The sequence below is a fragment of the Amaranthus tricolor genome, chromosome 15 (assembly GCF_026212465.1).
Source record: "Amaranthus tricolor cultivar Red isolate AtriRed21 chromosome 15, ASM2621246v1, whole genome shotgun sequence".
In the NCBI taxonomy this organism is placed as follows: Eukaryota; Viridiplantae; Streptophyta; class Magnoliopsida; order Caryophyllales; family Amaranthaceae; genus Amaranthus; species Amaranthus tricolor.
Genome location: NC_080061.1, coordinates 1,456,530 through 1,465,000, shown reverse-complemented (window position 1 = coordinate 1,465,000; position 8,471 = coordinate 1,456,530). Strand labels below are relative to the sequence as shown.

Here is an 8,471-nt window from a genome sequence, read left to right as displayed (position 1 = left end):
GGACCCGAAGTTAGAACCACTTCTAAGAACGCGTAGGAGCTTACGTGGGAGCTTACGGAATAATTATATAGGCTTGGAGTCGAGGTATGTCACATGGTGTGATTTTTAAAGGATTTAAGAATAATTTGGGAAAGTTTGTGTATAAACTTGTTTTTACAAAAATAAAATTCCCAAAGAGAAGTTCTTAAATCTTGAAAAATGATGTAAAAATGATAAATTTGAGTATGGAATAATTTATTACATGTATTATTATTGTGGGCATCATGCATGTTGATTTTACAAATTATTGTATGTTTAAAGACATGTTTAATACTACTTTGTGAAAGTCATTGTGATGGAAATGATTATATGAATTTGAAAATATTTGAAATTCATTTTAAAAAAAATTTCTAGTAGTTATATGTTAAGAAAATTTCTTAAATACTTTTTGTTCAGATTATTCGTTAAATTTATATTTTAATGGATTTTAAGGTGTTAATTACTCTTATTATAAAACATGGTATTAGATGAACTCTTCATCATCAAAAATAATTAATAAAAATATATGATAATGTCTCCAATAAGATTTGGCCAGAATATATTTAGTTTGGAATTTTTTCATGATTTTAGAATAATCGTTAAATTGTTTAACAGTAAATTGTAAAATGGTATAATATAAAATAATTACCAAACAAAGACATATGGGCATGAAATTTTTATCACATACTCATATGGACAGTAGGTAAAATTGGTAAAAGTTTGGAAAGATTTCATTGACATTTAAGGACCTTAATAATTTTTACTCGGTTATTATTAATCGGAAAGTTTGAAAACGGTAAAATATAAAATAAATACTAAATGACATCCTTTGGACATGAAACTTTTATGAGACACTTATATAAACAGTAAAAATAAATACTAAATGACGTCCTTTGGACATGAAACTTTTATGAGACACTTATATAAACAGTAGATACATGTTCAAAAAAGTTTATATGGATTTTCATGACTATATATGGACTTAAATAAATTTTATTCGATTTATCGGTAAAATAACGATATTAATTATTAAAAATACCCCACATGATTTTTAATGGTTATTTAAAATTTTATACCCCTTAAAATAGCTTCTGGAACATCATATAATTTTTATAATATTTTATTCGAACTCAAATAATTTTAAACCTATTTTATTCTATTAATCGATAAAATGTCTATACAAAATAATAAAACATCATGACTTTTATAAGTTCAAATGGCCTAATAAATATATTATATGACTTCTGAAACTTTGGTATAATTTTATAAAATAAATTATTAATTATTTACTAGTTTATTAAATTAATAGAAAATATTTATTAAAAGGTGTAATATTGTTAATATAATTTGGGTAAAAATAGACCTATATCAAAAATTTATAATTATATTAATAACCTACTGCCTCATAGTATAAAATAAGTTTAACTTAGATGGTTTATAAATTTTACGGATTTAAGACACCATTTAAATAATTGTAAATACCTAAATTGTCGAAAATAATTGTAAGATCATTATAATTTCGCATAACCAATTATAATCTAATGGGACAACATTAAATTCATTTTAAATAAGGTATTATAATGACTTGATTAATTTGGGCCTTGTTGGAGAATTAATATGTATCTTGTAAATCATTTATCGATTTTATTACCGGCAAAACTATCTCGTATTTAAGAAAATAGTGCTTTATGAAATCTTCTGTAATAATGGATTTATAGACTTATAAATCATATTCTAGTTGTTTTGAATGAATTTCAAAACCCTTTTAAGTTATATTTACTTTCAGGATTGAAACGAATTAGTGGTTTCCTTGAAAAATCGTATTGAACTTTAATCACTTTTTGTTACGATTCATTTCCATACATGCTAGTGATGCCCCAATATAATACAAAGGTTATGTTTGATGATATGATTATGCTAAGCATGTTTTACTCATGTGGAAAATATTATAATTTGATTTTGCTAAGTCGCAAATAAAGTATGTTTTGCTATGTGCGAATAAAAGATGTTTATCATATGGAAAAAGTTAATATATTTGACTTTCAAATGCTATTAAAATTACAAGATATATATGATATACAAAAATGTTTTAGCTTAAATGGCGGTTACATATGCCACAACAAATGTTGTGTGCATGATTAAACGGCTCACCAATGCTGAGCGCGTATTATTTACAATGCCATTGTGTTACACTTGCCGGACATGTCGCGGACGGTAGACCGACTACCAAACGAGTCACAGGATGACTCATAGAGTACCCATGTAAACTTATGATATGAGTTTGAAATTGATTTGGATCCATTGAGATCTTATGATTTATGATGAAAAATGAGAATTTGAAATGACTATAGAGCCATTGAACTGGGTTTGAATGATAATATGTTTATCAAATGAAAAAGCATATTTCAAAATGAATTTACTCAAATAAAAAAAGGTTTTAATAACTAGTTTGATGGACACTAGTGTATTTATACTCAGCCTTTTTGCTGATACTATGCTTTGTATGTTTTTCCAATGGTTTTGTTTTTAGAGTAAACCTCTATGGCACCTCGACGGAGAACGGATATGCGAGCAGAAGATGAACCCGAGTTGGAGTATGAGTCCCTTTTTGTTTAGATCTCTTTATTGTATTTGAGAGACAATTAGTTTAGATTTAGTTTATTTTAAGGATGTAATTTGAACTTTGGACTTATTTCGATTTGGTTGTAATTTTCCTATATTTTGGACAGTTAAGACTTTCGTTATATTGTTTTGGTTTGGTTCAAGTATTTTACTTGGATATTGGTTTGACCTTTAATTAACCCCTTAATTTTGTTGGCAAAAGTAAGCTTGCGCTTGATTAATACTAAATTCCAGTTAGTATTTGCCTTCATAATTCGAGGCGGTTATATATATATATATATATATATATATATATATATATATATATATATATATATATATATATATATATATATATATATATATATATATATATATATATATATATATATATATATGTCTCTCAAAGAAACGATCTCTCAAAAAATTGGTTGTTTCTTTTTTCAAATTGTTTTAAAAAAATTAACTTTTGTTTGAATTTGATTTAACATTATTCATTTTTGTTTCGAGTTCGCTCAAAACTGATTTCAAAGTATTTGTAGAGATTCATTTAATTCTATTTTTTGATAGCACAACCAAGGAACATTTTGACATAAGGAAAAAAATTTATTGATTCTTTGTGCGTCAGATAATTAATGAATCGAATATATACAAGAGTTTAGGAGACTAGAGTACATATTTAGTATCTGCGGATTTTTAAAAATGGATCATGAACGATTTTCATTCACTAATAATTCCAAACCACTTTTACATTATGCATATACTTAAGTTTTTTTTAGTTTAATTTATTATTAAATTTAAATCTATAAAAATTAGTTTAATTTTTCCTAAAATAAAATGAACCAAACAAGAGGATAATATAATAAGAGAATTTATAGAGTTGTGAGGAAATGAAAATACCTTAGCCACAATACTGAATAATGAAAGTTGATCGGTGAATGGCATAGAATTAATGTTGGTAATAAGGAGAGGACGTTGTTCAACCTCATTAATAATTGTACTTAAAATACCCTTTTTCATCTTAAAAGTAATGCTAATCGTGACTCCATTATCTGCCATTCGAACTTTGATTTCTGGGGCTTTATTGTCTGAGTTATGCTCCATGCTCTCACCAATTAATTAATCAGATTCTTTTACCTATGTCAAAAACATGAGTTGTGTTATGCGACAGCGAAAGTAAAAATTGAAAATAATAACGGAAAGCAATAAAGATTCAAACAAACAATAAAGAAATCATACGAAGAAATTAACGTAATTCACTATCAATGGGATAGCTATATTCACCGACACTGAGAATAAATTTTTCACTATAAACTGGGAGATTACAAGATGAACGAGAAACCACAACAATGGCTCTCCAAGCTTTTTCTCTCTTAGTTGTCCTCACTTTGTGTTTCATGCATAGTCCCTAATTCTAATTAGAATAGGGGTCTATATAATATGCCACTTAATAAAAAGAAATTAGGTTAACAATTACAAAGAAACCGGCCCAAAATCTAAGTAATCGTCAAAAAAACGTGCGAAAACTGCACAAGTCGCGGCCTGCGATCGACCTTTTTTTCCATAACAGTAGCTTTTCTTTCAGAAACTCGCGACGCGCGACCAAACATACGCCTCACAACCTGGGCGTCTTCCAATCAAGTAGCTACTTCACGCCCCGCGTAGTACTCCGCACCCCACGCACTTCAACCCATCTCTTGATTTCATCTTAAAACCCGATCTTAAACTCGGTTCGAGTCACAAAATACCAACAAATAGTCATATGAAATGAAGTTGTTGCACTGATCTAACTAATACTTCCTCCGTTCTAAATTAGTTGCAATATTTGTAAAAATGACACTATTTATTCATCACTTTTAATTTGTGATTAGTTTTTAATCTATAGGTTAAAATATAGTCAAATGAGATTTTGTTTGATTCGAATCAATGTAAAGATTATTAATATCAAATTTTTATAATTTTTTATTATTCATAATTAGAGATATTAAGGATTAAATTAATACATTGAACTGCGTGAAAAAGTAAATGTTAGTAATGATGTGATATATAGTCTACTGTCCTCATAAATTTGTTAGGTTAGACTTTTAAAAGTTTTGTAGGATAAATGGGAAGGACATTACAAAATATTTAGATGGTATTGATAGAAATAAAAAAAAACGAAGAAAGTTATAGATAAAAGCTTAAGTACGTAATTGAGAAATTTTTGTAGAGAACGTAGTGAAATTATTAAACACTTAAAATTAAAAAGGGAAAATTATTAGAAACCACCTAAAAAAACTTCATATTTGTGAAAACCTACTTAGAATAAATTTATTCGTCAAAAACTATCCAGAAAAGTTAATTTTTTTGTGCATACCTACTAACAGAACTATAAATCTATCAAATATTATTTCAAATTTTCTTCCCAACCTTTCAATGCCCAAACTAGATTTTCTCTCCATTTTCAACTTTCTTTTTATCTTCTCAAGTTCTTTATTGACTTTTATTCTCATTTTCTAAAGTCAATACCTTAAAATGCATTATCTTTGCTTCCATATTCAATTTATCTTTTTATCAATAAGCTTCAAGGCAACTTAGCTTCTCTTTGCCAAACAACCACATTTTCATCAATCCATTTGAATTTATTGCATTCCCTCCATTTACTATTTGGGTCATAGTATTTAAAAGGCATGAATCTTTTTCTATGAATTTTCCTTGTCCATGAAACCCTCTTTGCACATGGAACACCACAAAGACATAAATCTTCATTTCAATTACCTGTAGATCAAGGCGCCATATGTATTGAATGAGGAAGCTACTGTTTTGAAGTGCTTTAATGGGTAACTTAGCGAGGCTACATGACTAGAAAACGGAAAAAGATTCATAGTTCTATTAGTAGGTATGCTTTGACAAAAAAAATTAACTTTTCTAGATGGTTTTTGACAAAAAAAATTGTTCTAAGTAGTTTTTCGCAAACGTGAGTTTTTTTAGGTAATTTCTAACAATTTTTCCAATTAAAAAATGTAACAAATAGATGAGAGAGACCGAAAAAATTTAGACTTATTGAATTAATATTAAAATGATACTATCTCCGTTCCAATTTAATTGCAACATTGGAAGTATATATATACTATTCACTTAGCTCCCTTAATCTGTGATTAATTTTTAATCTATAAGTTAAAACATAGTCAAATTGAATCTTCTTTGATTCGTCTCGGTGTAAAGATTATTAATATTAAGTTTTTATAATTTTTTATTATACATAATTAGAGATATTAAGGATAGAATTAGTGCATTGGACCGCGTGAAAAATCTTTATATTGCACCTAAAACGAAACAGAGCAAGTATTTTTTAGAAATCGGAATCCAGCTAGATGATATGTATAAATTGGCAAGCAATACAAACTAGAGTTGAAACCAATCAAAACAACTCCTAAATAAAATTAAAGATTGAAATTGGAGTCAAGGTCGATGCCATCATTCTAGTCCCGTACACGTCCTTCAAGCAATTTTTTTCAATTCAGCTTAAAACAAGGGACTGAGGGAGCTAACTTATACTCCCTCCTATTCACCTTATGAGTTCTATTTGACTTTTCACGGATTTTAAGGAGAGTTAAAAGTGAAACCTTAAGGGTAGGAAAGAGAGTGGTATTATGGGTTTTTTAACTAATAGATTAATAATAAAATGCAATTTAAGAGTGATAAATAAATAGTGTCTCAAAAGTAAATGGGACACCTAAAGTGAATAGGAGGAAGTGGTGAAAACGACCTTAGTTCAACAAAGAAAAATTCAATTTAATTAATCGAAAAGTACAATAGTATATTGTAAGATAATCAACATGATTCACATTACTCCTATACAATATTGATGACTAGATTTCTTATTCTTTTTAAGAATACAAGAATAAGAAAAAGGAACATAAATGAATGAACTTAATTAAGTTTATTTTAGTTTAAACAAATTCAAATAAGCAAAAATAAGTTCATAGAAATTAACATTTACATGAAGCTTAGTTAATTGTTTTTAGTTCTCTAAAATTTCATCACTTGTTATATATATATATATATATATATATATATATATATATATATATATATATATATATATATATATATAAAAGATTTAATTTTTCAAAACAGCATCAATATTATTGCTTAAAATCCGCCAAATTCAATTTATATCTCTCTTCGTTAATATACTTCTATAGTTCTATTTATGAAATTTAAAAGTATTGAACAATTTGCAACTTATATTAGGTCATGTTAACTAGAGCTGATATTTCTAATACCCATTTTTTTAAATATTTCGAAAGCCATAATTCAATGATTAAATTAGATTAAAAATTTTCACATACAAAAAGATATTTCTTGTATTCTTTTTGTTTACTTGCAAGTCTTGCATCCAAATACCATTCTATGCAATTCAATATATTTGTCAATTGTTTATAGTTAGAGCTATACACAATAAAAAATAAGAAAAATTTTATATTATAAAAATTGCGACGCAACTAATTAAACAAAAATTTCATATAATTATGTAGCTTTTTTCGTAAAATAACAGCAATATGTAAATTTCATAAAATCATAGATTGTATAAAAATTAGTTTGAAAGCAAGTAATAAAAATAGAAGAAGAATATCGGAAATAAATACCTGTTTTCGGTTGCTACAAGCCTACAATCATCTATGTAATTGCAAGAGTCGAAGTTCTTCTTCCGAAGAACACCAAGCAGATTTATTTATATGTGCTACATCAATCACCCATAAAATAAGCAATATAGTGGTTCGTTGTTAATAGAATCAATTGATGATACCGACAGTTTTAAAGCCAATCTAATTCTATATGTTTCGATAATGAAACGAAGAAGTGCAAAGGACACTTAAAATACCTGGAAATAACCGTACTACTTACCTTTTACTACTTACTCTTTTTAATGGACCGCACATCATCTTTAATAACCGTACCCAAGCAAATGGGACATCTAAATTAATTCGGAGGGAGTATTATCTTATAATATTGGAAGTAAGATGAGTGGGGAAGTATAATAAAGAAAAAGTACTTTGTCATAAACAATTGTGACCACATACGAAATGAGGGACGTGACGGACCTCAATTTAATGGCCACCAATAAGCCTACAACTCGCTTTATTTCATTTATTGTGGTTATCAATTCTTTTGTTTATAAAAAAAATGTATGGTGTGATTCGCATGTTTTGTGATTTTTTTAATAGTTAAATTGATTTTTAGTAAACTCGTCTCATAATAAGACAATTTAATATGAGTTGAGATAATATTTAGTTTAAAATTTTGAAAAAAATAGGTTTTTATTTACTTAATTATTTTTTCAAAAAAGGTAATAATTAGACTACTTATATAAATTTATCTCATAATTAGACGGTCTTATATAAAATGCACTCTAAAATAATACATATATATATATATATATATATATATATATATATATATATAAGGTGCGCAATTTAGTCCCCTTTTTCCCATATGTTTTGTGTCAATCACTAAATGAGTAAATATTATATACTCTCTCCTAACTCCTATTCAGCTTACGTGTCTCATTTTCTTTTATGGTCATGTCACTTCAATTGTTTCATTTTTATTTTTGGTATGGATTTTTGACTTTTATGCCCTTAGTAGCTTTATCCTATTTTCAATTATACCCTCCATTACCCATATTAATTTTCCTCCCTTACATTAAAAAACCTATAATACCACTCTCTTTCCTACCCTTAAGGTCCAAATTTTGACTTTCCTTAAAATCCGTAAAAAGTCAAATGGGACTCTTAAGGTGAATAGGAGGGACGAGGGAGTATTATTTAGGAAACTAACTATTACAATATTAAAAAAAAAAAAAAAAC

At 27.3% G+C, this 8,471-nt stretch overlaps 1 long non-coding RNA gene across 1 annotated transcript in view; it reads right to left on the bottom strand.

The window, feature by feature from the left end:
* The window catches only part of LOC130800893 (uncharacterized), a 14,742-nt gene extending 7,030 nt beyond the window's left edge, over positions 1-7,712 (bottom strand). The window contains exons 1-2 of the long non-coding RNA XR_009039507.1: positions 7,251-7,712; positions 3,520-3,756 (exon numbers count right to left, since the gene is read on the bottom strand). This is a non-coding gene — a long non-coding RNA (uncharacterized LOC130800893). The remainder of the gene's footprint in view (positions 1-3,519; positions 3,757-7,250) is intronic.
* Positions 7,713-8,471: the final 759 nt, after the last annotated feature.